Source organism: Felis catus, chromosome X, assembly GCF_018350175.1.
Source record: "Felis catus isolate Fca126 chromosome X, F.catus_Fca126_mat1.0, whole genome shotgun sequence".
In the NCBI taxonomy this organism is placed as follows: Eukaryota; Metazoa; Chordata; class Mammalia; order Carnivora; family Felidae; genus Felis; species Felis catus.
In genome coordinates this window covers 82,438,076-82,450,195 of record NC_058386.1, presented here as the reverse complement: position 1 = coordinate 82,450,195, position 12,120 = coordinate 82,438,076, and positions in this window count along the sequence as shown.

The window sequence follows — 12,120 nt, the reverse complement described above, 5'->3', positions numbered from 1 at the left end:
CAGGTGCTCCATCAATTTCTTTCATCAGTGTTTTGTAGTTTTCAGAGTACAGGTCTTTCACCTCTTTGTAAATCTTACTCTTGATAGGAGATGCAAAGAAAAATAAACTGTGATGCCTCTTTTCATTATTTGCCTCGTCTGTGAAGAAAGAGGCAGTCTCAAGCATTGTTTGCAGTAATGGTACATGGTACAACCCCCATTCAGGGGATTTGATATTATCTTATAAAATTAGTAGTGTACTTACACTTGGAACCAGCAATTTGTCTTCTAAGAATCTATCCCCCCAAAAATGCAAAAAAAAATAAGGCATAAGCACAAAGCCATTCCTGGCATAACAATTCATAAAGAAGACAAGAAAAAGAGACATGTCCACCAATAGGGGGCTGGTTGAATAAACCATGGTATGTATACTTCCTGGAGTACTATGCAGCCATAAAAACCAACGACTCTACCTATAGTGCTTTGAAGTAATCTCTAAGATATATCGTTAAGTGAAAAAATCCAGGTGCATAAAAGTGTGCAGAGCTGCTACTGTCCAGTATGGTAGCCACCAGTCAGGAACAAGTATTTACATTAAATTAAATTAAAGTACACGGAATTTCAAAATCAGTTGCTCAGTCTCAGTTGCGACATTTTGGGTGCTAAATGTTTAATTCCCAAATAAAACATTCATGTAGCTAGTTGCCACTGTGTTGGACAGTGCAGATACAGAATATTTCTCTCTGCGGAAATTTCTACTGCACAGCACTGGTGTAGAATATAACAACTTTTACCTATGAAAGGTATAGAAAATTAAAACACATGATGTATTTCCTTATATTAAAAAAAACCTGCATGGTTAAAACAAAAGATGATAAAAAATGCTTGCCTATAAAGGGACAGGGGGACAGCCCAAGATGTAAGTTGATGATGTATATTCTCTAAAAAATATAACATAGATTCACAGGGTCCATGCCCTGGAAAAGGCAAGAAACAATGAGAAACCCAGTAGCAAAGAGCAATTCTAGTCCCCAGATGGAATCCTTTAAGCACATTTCCCACTAAATGACTGATTTCTGGTCTAAGTTGGGGTTGTACCAGGTGAGTCTGGACTGAACTCATGTCAGAAAGCATGTCAAAAAGAGTAAGAAGCCAATTTGAAGGGGCTCCCACCGGCCAAAGATACTAAAGTACATCAGATACAGAAACATCCCTGAACTCATGATAAGAATCTGAAAAAAAAAAGAAAAATAAAAGCCAACTCATTGCTCACCTTTGAGGATCCTAGGAAAATAACTCATCGTTTTAGATTGTGGAAATATTGCAAAAGAACTAAGCATTCGCCTTACCCTCCTGTGCTTCCTATACTTAAGCTTAACCTAACAGTTGATGAGGGGAAGTTTCTTTTATAAAAGGATGTCAGCTAATAACACGCAGAAAAAATCAAAGAATTAGTACATCGTGCTTTTGTAACCTTACTGAAATGCAGTTCTAAGCCATAATCATTAGAAACGGTGAAAAACATGAGGTGAAAAGCAGGTGGAAGATTTTATACTGGCTGGATCAGGCTGACAACAGTTGAGCCCAGTGATCGATCTCATCATCGCAGGAGGAGATACCACCAGACACTACTAGGCTCCTGGTGTAAGGCTATGGGAAGTCCATCACCACATCTGAGGTACTCTTGCCAAAAGATCCAAATCTAAGCAAGGCTCTAAATCTAATTCCTGATTTAAAGGAAAGAAGAAAGCCATAGGAGCATAATAAACACAATAAGGATACAATTGGCAAAAACCCAGAATGCAAACTCCACAGGAAAAAGATCCTGTTTCTTAAGTAAATAAATCGGGAGGTTAGAAAAAAAAGAGGGTGGAATTTCTTTAGAGTAAAAGAGACTAAAAACTTCAGAGAGAGTTAAGTTCAAGAGAAATTAAAACAGATAAATTAAAATTAACACCGCAATGGGATACCACCAAAACAACAAAAATGAAAAAGATGGAAAATACCAAGCGTTGGTGAGGATGTGGAGCAGTGCAACTCTCACACACTGCTGGTGGGCATGCACATTAGAACAAACATTTTGAAAAACTGCTTGGTAGTATCTTCTGAGCTCAATGTGAACACACTCTATGACTTGGAAATGCCACCCTTTGAGACATGCCCAAGAGAAAGAAAATAAATGTCCACCCGAAAGACATGTATAAGAATGTTCAGAGCCTCATTATGATAATAAGTCAAATATGGAAAATACCCAAATCCCCCTAACAAGCATATAGGTTGTGAAATAGCCACACAATGCAATACTCTACTGTTGTGTTAGTCCCAGCCTAATGATAGTGATAGCGTCACTATCAATATCACAAGGGCCAGCCTATTGATAGTGGCTAGGAATGCCTGATGCACTCATCTACACCCATATTGCTCCTAGGAAGACCCCACAGACATTTCCCCCACAGGGGCCAATGTTGTGGCTGGACTGGCCCTTGTGGTTCTTCCTTGTGTTTTATTATGATTGCATTATTATTGCAGGATGTGCTTCAGCAAAAAGCCATCAGGGAACTTTGAGGAACGAAATCTATTACTCACAGATCCAGGAGGACACATGGAACACCTGAGGGCTACACAGCATGTTGTTGTGGGGGGCGAGGTAAAGGGGGGGGGAAGTGAGCAGGGACCTGGGATTTGCCTTTATTAGCGTTGAAGACTGGTGTGTCTAGGGTTTTGTGTGTTCACTCTTTATTGGCTAATTTAAATCATGACAGCAGGAATTAAGACATAGGAAGGGAAAAGTGGGGTCACTCAAGGGCTCAGTTATCTAGGTTTACCCAGGGCTTTCTGAAAAAGGGATCTGCAGGGGTGGAGGTAGCCCAGCTCCTTACCTGGTTGTTTTGCTAGTAGTTATGTCATACAGCTGGAAACTGTTTATTCTAGATGGTTGGAGAAAGAGAGGAAAACAAGTACTTTGTTTCCTTTTATTTCAAGGTACTTAGAACATCTATGATGGTTAATTTTATGTGTCAGCTTGCCTTGGCCACACTATCCAGGTATTTGGTCAAACATTATTGTGGATGTTTCTGTCAGTGTTTTTGAATGGGAATAACATGTAAATTGGTGACTTCTCATAAATCATTATGTGAGTAGGCCTCATCCAATCAGTCGAAGGCCTGAATAGAACAAAAGATTCACCTCCCCCAAGCAAGGGTGAACTAGGTAGCAGATGGCCTTCAGCCTCCATAACCGTGTGAACCAATTCCTTCAAACCTATGTCTACCTATATCTATCTATCTATCTATTTATCTACCTATCATCTATCTATCTATCTACCTATCATCTATCTATCTATCTATCTATCTACCTATCATATACCTATCTATCTATCTACCTATCATCTATCTATCTATCTATCTATCATCTATCTATCTCTACACACGTACAACACATCCTATGGGTTCTATTTCGCTGGTGAATGATGACTGATACAGTGTCTTCTTATATTACCTGCAGGGTAATCTCAAATATGTATCCTTTGAATCCTTGCAAAGTGACTTACTAAACATAGGAACAAAGTTAATGCTGTATGATGGACAGGCAACTGGGTGCATGACAGGAGACATACCTGGCCACAGTGGCAGACCTAACCTACTACCTCTAGATGACACTCCATCTGACCTCATTTGCCAAAGAGGATCAGACCAGCCCTGCCTGCCAACAAGCAAGGTCTCAGACATAGAGAAATGCGATCCCCATCTGGAAATTGGCACTCTGAGTTAATAACAGGGGGCAAAAAATTAGCCATGGGTGTCCAAAGAATTATCTTAATAGCCAAGTTGTCTAATGTGTAGTGACTGTGATGATTATTAACTTTTCTGTTTTTATGATTGTTACCTTTCTGTTTTATTAAATAATTACCACCTAGCACATGGCAAAATGCTTCCCAAATATAGTATCCACCCAAACGGGCCCTGTGAGCCACCTCAGAAAGTTGGTTTTGTTTATTTATTTATTTGTTTGTTTGTTTGCTTTTTAGAGTACCAAGAGACCCCAGCTTAACATCAACCACCATGGGTTGACATAGTTCAACACATGTCTTTTTCGTCTTGCTAAGTGTACTGGTTAGGAATGTGGGCTCTGAAGGTAGAGTAGGTCTAAACCCTAGTTCTGCCACTTATAAATTGCGTGAATGTGAATACTTCATTTCTTCTTACAGTCACTGGATTGGCTCTTCCTATTTGACTTCATCTCCTATCTTCATCTGTATTGTGTCTGACAAGCTCCAGCCCATTGAAGTTTTTCATGTGTCTATTTGTGTCTGCTCCTAGAAAACTGGTACTCACACACTTTGCTCATGCATACACAAAAAGGCCTGCCCAAGCCTGTTTTTTTTTCTTGTTGTGCAGGATTTGATTCAAATGTACTTCCTGAGAAAGAGCTTCACTGACAGTCCCATTTATAGTCGTCCCTGACCGGTCATTTTCTACTCGATTCATGTGTTCATGTTTCTTAAAGCACAAATCCCCATATAGAATTCTTCCACTTATTGATTTTTCTGCTTATTTCCAGTGTTCCAAAACTAGAATGAAAGCTCCTGGGACCCTTTTTATCTTGTTCTCTGTGCTGTGTCCCCTATTCTGGTTCAGTGTCTCACATATGAATCAGTGAATAAATATTACTTACAAGAAGGGATTGATTCCTATGGGACACACTGGAGAAGACACAGATATTTAGAACTGAATGGCAGGAGAAGTTGACAAGGAGATTAAACATCAGGGAATTCAAATTTTTAAATGAGTGTTTATTGCAAATCCTCAGCAGTGCTTTTTAAACTTGGATGGGTGCCAGAAACAGCTGTAGATATCACTCAAAATGTAGAGACTTCCCATGCCACCTCTCTGGTTTTGATTCAGGAGACCTAGGGTGGCCCCAGGAATTTGGAAATTTAACAAGCACTCCCTATTTATTAAAGAAGTGCTCTGAGAACCACACTTGGAGAAATCCTGACCTAAACAGCTGAAATTTGTGTAGCATTAATGTGATGTCTACCATGCAGACTTCTGTGATATCAGGGGGGTGTCTGAGTGTCTGCTAATATGATTACTCAGAGGGCACTGGTCTTTCCTTCCTACCTATGACCAAAGATTTCTTTTCCACATAGGATCACACTTAAAGTCTGCAATATTCCTGAGTGGTTGGATTGGGTATTGTTACCCCATCGTATAGATGAGGCTAGTGGAAGGATAGTGATTTAACTAAAGTGCACCAATGATGGGACCCTGATCTCTTCACTCTTGCTCCAGAAAATTGTCTAGGACACTGGACATCACACCTTTTCCTTCTCTATCACCTCCTGTTTCTGGGGCTCAGAGTTCACACACTTTCTCTGATGTCCCACTAGAAGGGAAAGTCAGGAGATCAGAGAGCACATAGAATAGAGAGGAAGGTGAGAGGAAAGGAGAATGCGTGAAAGGCAGAGGAAAGGGGTGAGGACGTGCTTGCCTGTCTCCACTCAGGTCACTGGAAGCTGTGCAATGACACTGTGCCTCCTTGTCAGCTCCATTCCACAGCCTCTTCCTGCACACAGCAGTGGCACTGAAGTTCTCACATCATGAAAATGTGGGCTCATCTCTGCTTGCAGCTCCATATCCAAGTATTTTCTCTAGGAAGTCATGCTATGATGTTCATGTCAGAGGCATCACACTGACAGAATGAAGGAGACAAAGATGGAATGGGCAACTAATCATATTTGCTGAGGGCTTTCTAGATGTCACACATAGTGGGTTGTTATTTTCAGACTTTGTCAATTCAAGTCCTCAAAGTAGTCTGCTGAGGTGGCATCACTACTTCCTTTCTACGCATGGAGAAATAGGCCCAGAGAACAAAGTACATATTCAAAGAAATGTAGGGAGGTGTCGAATGGATGCAGAGGCCAACTTGAAGAGCTAACACTGCCCAATTCTGGGACAATTCCAGAATCAAAATAAATAGAGTAACAAATGCTAACACTCTGGGACAAATAAGAATCTATGGGTCATTCTGACATAAATAAATACTTGAATGAACACATAACTAAATAAACCTTAGAGAAGGGAAGGCCTACCATACAGTCAGATGCCAACTATATCCAGAAGGAATGACAGAATTAGAAAAACAACACTTGACCAACTATCATAGTAACAAGTGATTCAGGCAAGAGCCCTGAATGGAAGCTCAGTCTGCGCCAAATCCCACAGCAGGCACAGTCACCATGGAAGCCGTGCTCACCCAAGAATGCTGGAAAAACAACAAGCCACCACCACTCTCTTTTCGTTCCTAATATTACTAAGATCTGTATAGCACAGACACGATGTGAAGCAATTAACACCACCTATTTCTCAAAATAAATACTCCTTGCGGTTTTACCGATTTAAGCGTACATGCATGCAAACATACATAATTACAAACATGCATACAGACCCCAATACATGCATGCTTTGTCCCACTTTCTCTTTTAATATTCAAGTTTCCAGGAATTCACGGAAGTGGATTTATGGAAGGGTAATGAAGAAAAAATCCACAATTCAACAAACTCAATTCTAATCACACCTACCAAGTGGAAAGTACCATAACAACTTTATTTTAGTGATTTATTTTTCTGTAGTAGATCTAAAGTCTGTCTCTGGGACATTTTTCCATATCTTTGGGTTGGAAAACTCACTATTGTTAAGACAAAAATTGTTAGGATGGGAAATCCCCACACTCATCTATGGATTCAATACAATCCAAATCAAAATCTTAGTGGGCCTTATTATTATTATTATTAATTATTATTATTATTATTGGAAATCAACAGCTGAATTTAAAATTCATGTATGGATAGCAAAACGACCTAGACTATAAAAATAAATAGAAACGGCAATCCATATAATGACCCCATATAGAAGTCTAATGAGAATGGACCATAGACCTCAATATAAAACCTAAAGCTATAAAAACATAGGAGAAAACACAGGAGAGGAAAACATGGAAGAAAATCCTTCTGACCTTGGCTTAGGTGAAGATTTATTAGATACCACACCCAAAACACAATCCACAAATAAACGAATTGATAAATTAGACCCCCTCAAAATGAAAAGAAAAAAAAAGTCTACTCTTCCAAAGACACTGCTGAGAGAATGAAAAGCAAGCTACTGACTGGGAAAAAATATTTGCAAGTCATTTATCTGATAAAGGACCTGTATTCAAAATATAGAAAATATAGGCCTGAATCCAAAATATGGAAAATCCCTGGTGCGTTAAGTCAGTAATAGACATGCCAATAAATAAATGAGCAAACAATTAAACAAACACTTCATCCAAGAGATTATACAAGTGACAAATAGGGTCATGAAAAGATGATCAACGTCGTTAGTTAATAAGGAAATGTAAATTAAAACTACAATGAAATATTACACCCCTGTGAGAATGGCCAACATTAACAATACTGACCATACTAAGCATTGTGGAGGATGGAACCCTCATAGACTGCTGGTGGGAATTAAAGATGATACAAAATCTCTAGGACTAGTTTGGTAGTTTCTTACATTGTTCATCTAACATCTACCATATGATCCAGCCATTGAACTCTTATGTATTTACCCTACAGAAGAAATCTTATCCATGTAAAGATTTGTATACAAATATTCACAACCGTTTTACTGAAAAGAGTTTCAAGCCGAAAACAATCCACATGTCCATCACCAGATGAATGGCTAAAACAAATCGTCGTATATACATATAGTGGAATATTATTTAGCAATACTAAGGAACTATCCAACCATGCAACAAATGGATAGCTTGACACATAGTTAAGTTGAATGAAAGAAGCAAGAAAACAAAAGTGCATTCTGTACAGTTTTATTGACAGAAAGGTTTTTTTTTTTAAGAGAAATTAATGGTGACAGAAGTTTAGTGGTTACCTGGGAACAGGGAGAGGTCCCAGGGGAGGCAGTCGGAGGCTACAGGAGGGTACAGGAGGATGAAGAGATTACAAAAAAGCATGAGGAATCCAAGAATAGAGTCCAGGGCCTGGCCTGTGTGACATGACCTTAACATTACTACTTTCTCCACTGCTCTGTAGCCTTTCTCATGAGGCTCCTCTTTGAGGGGACTATTCAGGAACTATATTTCTGGATGTCGGTATGGTGGGACTTCTCAAAAGGCTACAGAGGTGTACATCCTTCACACCAACAATTCCCCTGATAGAAATTTAACTTAAGGGCATAGTTAAGGATGGAAGTAGGATTTGGTTCTAAGGATTGCCATCTTGATAATTCCCTACCAGTTTTTCTCATGAACTAGACCTCTCCCAAGACAGTGTTCTGTGCTCAAAGAGAACACATTTAGCTCACCAGTGCAAAAGCCACATGAACTGTGCTCTTCAGCACAGTCAGGTGCCATCCACGAAGTGTTGATAATTGGGAATATGAGAAACACTCTGAATTCCAAATAACATAGGGCTGTGACAATTGATTATGTCCCATTGAAAAGGTACAATTCTATGCAGGGAGCAAACATGAGTTGTAATGAAAACAACCAGGAGGGACGATTTGTTGCCTATCAGATTAGCAATGATTCACATTTGTAATGTGTGGGGAAACAGACACTATCATACAGCGTTGTTAGAAATATAAAATAGTTTCTTTCAAAGTTGTGTTCATATAAAATGCAGTTTTCATGGTTTTGAAAAAAAACACTTTCAAGAACTTATTAAGAGAAATGCTTACTAAAACATCTGAATGCCTATGAACAAGAATGTTAAGAGACTCCCCGGGAAGATGGTGGAGTCAGAAAACTCTAAGCTCACCTTGGCTCATTGATACTACCAGATAACATTCATATCAGTGTAAATAGCCCATAAGACAACCCAAAGACTTGCAGAAGAAACTCTCCACAGCTAAATATAGAGAAGAAGCTGATGAAAGAAAGTAGGAAGGGTGAAGAAGCAGTGGGGTACTAAGTGGACCCACGAGACTGCCCTCAGGAGAGAGGGCTGCCCAGGTGTGGAGAGGGGAGAGAAATAGACTCTCACACTATGTAGCCCGCACAGGAAAGACAAATTCTCATCACATTGGCTGCAAAAACCAGAAGGGCCAAATTTCACGAGTTTGTACAACCAGTGGGACTTAAACCCAGCATGGTGAGGGGGAACTGAGTCCCCACCCTTAAAGAGACAGGACAACAAACAGCCCTGTGGAGATACAGCATAGAAGGGGCAATTTGAAAATCACATGGGGACATGGGAGGGAGATTTATTTACTGATCTCGGAGCATGTGTTGAAAGGGCAAGGATGTGTGGGGGACTTGCCCACAAACAAAGGAGCTGGTGGGAGCCAGTTTCCTTCTCCCCCCACCGCAGCATGAACACACAGCCACCTGGGGGAACAAACAAGGAACCAGTGAGGTGCTGACATTCCCTACTTAACTTGCTGACAGGACACCCAGCCCTCGTGTTTCACTGTGGACATGCCCCCTCCAATCGGGCCTTGGCTCCAGGTCTTCTCCCACAGCAGACCCATGCAAACCTTGCTAACACTGCAAGTCCATTCCCCTCCCCAGCCCCCCACGCTTCCATGGATCCACCCCCTCCAATCCTCTCTTGGATGGAGCTTATGTAAAGCAGTGCCACAAGCCTGGAAGTTTGCAAGCAGCCCCAAGAAGGGCCAGTGCCACCCCAAAGTGACTTCTGCCCTGGGGAGAGAGAAACATAACCACACACAACAATCAGACTGTGGTCCCAGCAGTGGGCTGTGGGCAGACAGGGGGTCTGACTGCAGGCCTTGCCCATCAAGGAAGGCTTTTCAGGGGACAAAACAGGGAAAGTGCCCTGTAGTTCAGTGCTAGTGTATCCCTGGGAGATGCCTGGTCTGACTCAAATCAAGCCCAAGGTGGCCCCAGACTGGCCCACCAGCAACACAGGGACCAAACCCTGCCCACCACAGGCAAAGAGCGCCATTGTGGATGGCTGAACTGAAGGAAAAAGCAGCTCAACCACAAGAGCAGGGTGCACACAACAAACATACGAGAAACCCTGAAGTGCTAAATTCTGGTAAATAGGGGACACTGCACTGCAGGCACTACAGGGTTGCTTCTTCATAAGGCCACTAGTTTTAAGAGCAGGGGATGTGGTTAACTTTCCTAACACATAGAAACAGGTGCAGAGAGTTAGACAAAATGAGGAGACAGAGGAATATGTCCCAAATGGAGGAACAAGACAAAATCACAGCAAGAGACCTAAGTGAAATGGGGATTGCGTAGTATGTCTGACACAGAATTGAAAGTAATGGTCATAAAGATACCATGAGATGCGAGAAAAGTTTGGAGGACCTCAGTGAGACCCTGAACAAAGAGATACAAATCATAAAAAAGAAACAATCAGGGATGAAGAACCCAATAACTGAAATTAAAAATGCACCAGATACAAAGAATAGTAGACTAGATGAAGCAGATCGTATCAGCAACCTGGGGGGCAGGGTAATGGAAAGCAACCAAGCTGGACAGTTGAGAGGAAACAAAACACAAAATGAAAACAGACTTTGGGACCTCAGTGACACCATCGAGCGTAATAACGTTCACATTATAGGGGCTCCAGAAGGAAAAGAGAGAGAAAAGGGGGCAGAAAATTAATTTGAAAAAATAATAGCTGAAAAAAAATCCCAAATCTAGGGAAAGAAAGAGAAATCCAGATCCAGGAGGCACAGACGGCCCCCCAAAAAATCAACCTAAAGTGGTCAACACCAACACATAATACTTAAAATGGTAAAAAGCAGTGGTAATGAGATATTTTTAAAAGCAGCAAGAGGAAAGAAAATTCCATACAAGGTAAACCCCATAAAGCTATCAGTGGATTTTTCAACAGAAGCTTTGGAGGCCAGAAGGGAGTGGCATGATATATTCAAAGTGGCGAAACTAAAAAATCTGCAGCCAAGAATATTGTATCCAGGAAGGCTATCACTCAGAATATAAGGACAGATAAAGAGTTTCCCAGACAAACAAAAGCTAAAGGAATCCATGATCACTAAACCATCCCTACAAGAAATGTTAAAGGGGATTCTTTGAGTGGAAAGGAAATACCATAAGCAGAAATAAGAAATGTAGGAAGCATCAAAGCAGTAAAAATAAGTACCTCTATAAAAAACAGTCAAAGGGTCTCTCAAAACACACGGATGTAAAGTATGGCAGCATACCCCTAAAACGTGGGGTGAGGGGAGAGGAGTAAAGAATGAGTTCAAACTTAAGCAACCATCAACTATTTGCACAAGATATTATATACAAGCTGAACGGTAAAAGAAAAAAAAACCAGTAAACAGATAAGCAAAAACTAAAGAGAAAGGAATCCAAGTTTATCAATAAAAAAGCCAACTAACTGTGAAGAAAGAGAGCAAGAAAAGTAAGGAACAGAGAAAAACCACAAAAACCACCATAAATTGGGTAACAGAATGGCAATGATTACCTACCTATCTCTAATTTTAATGTAAATGGACTAACCGCTCTGATCAAAAGACATAGGGTGACAGAAATGTGAAAAAGCAAGACGCATTTATATGTTGCTTGCCAGAGACTCACTACAGACCTAAAGACACATGCAGATTGAAAATGAAGTGATGGAGAAACATTTATCATGCAAGTAGATATGAAAAGAAAGCCAAGGTAGCAATACTTATATTGGGCAAAATAGATTTTAAACAAGAACTGTAAGAGGGGACGAAGAAGCACATTATGTAATCATAAAGGGGACAATGCAACAAGAAGATATAACAATTGTAAATATTTATGCACCTGACATGAGAGCATCCAAATACATAAAGCCGTTCGTAACAAACATAAAGAAGGCAATTCATAATAATACGATAATAGTAGGGGGCTTGAACAGCCCACTGACATCAATGGGTGGATCTCCTAAACAGAAAATCAACAAGGAAGCAATGTCTTTGAATGACACTTTGGACCAGACGGATTTAACACATATATTCAGAACATTCCATCCAGAAATAGCAGAATGCACATTTTTGTCCGAGTGCACATGGAACATTCTCCAGAATATATCACATATTAGGCCACAAGACAGTCTCAACAAATTCAAAGGGATCAAAGTCATACCACCATGCACCTTTTCTGACCACAGTGCTG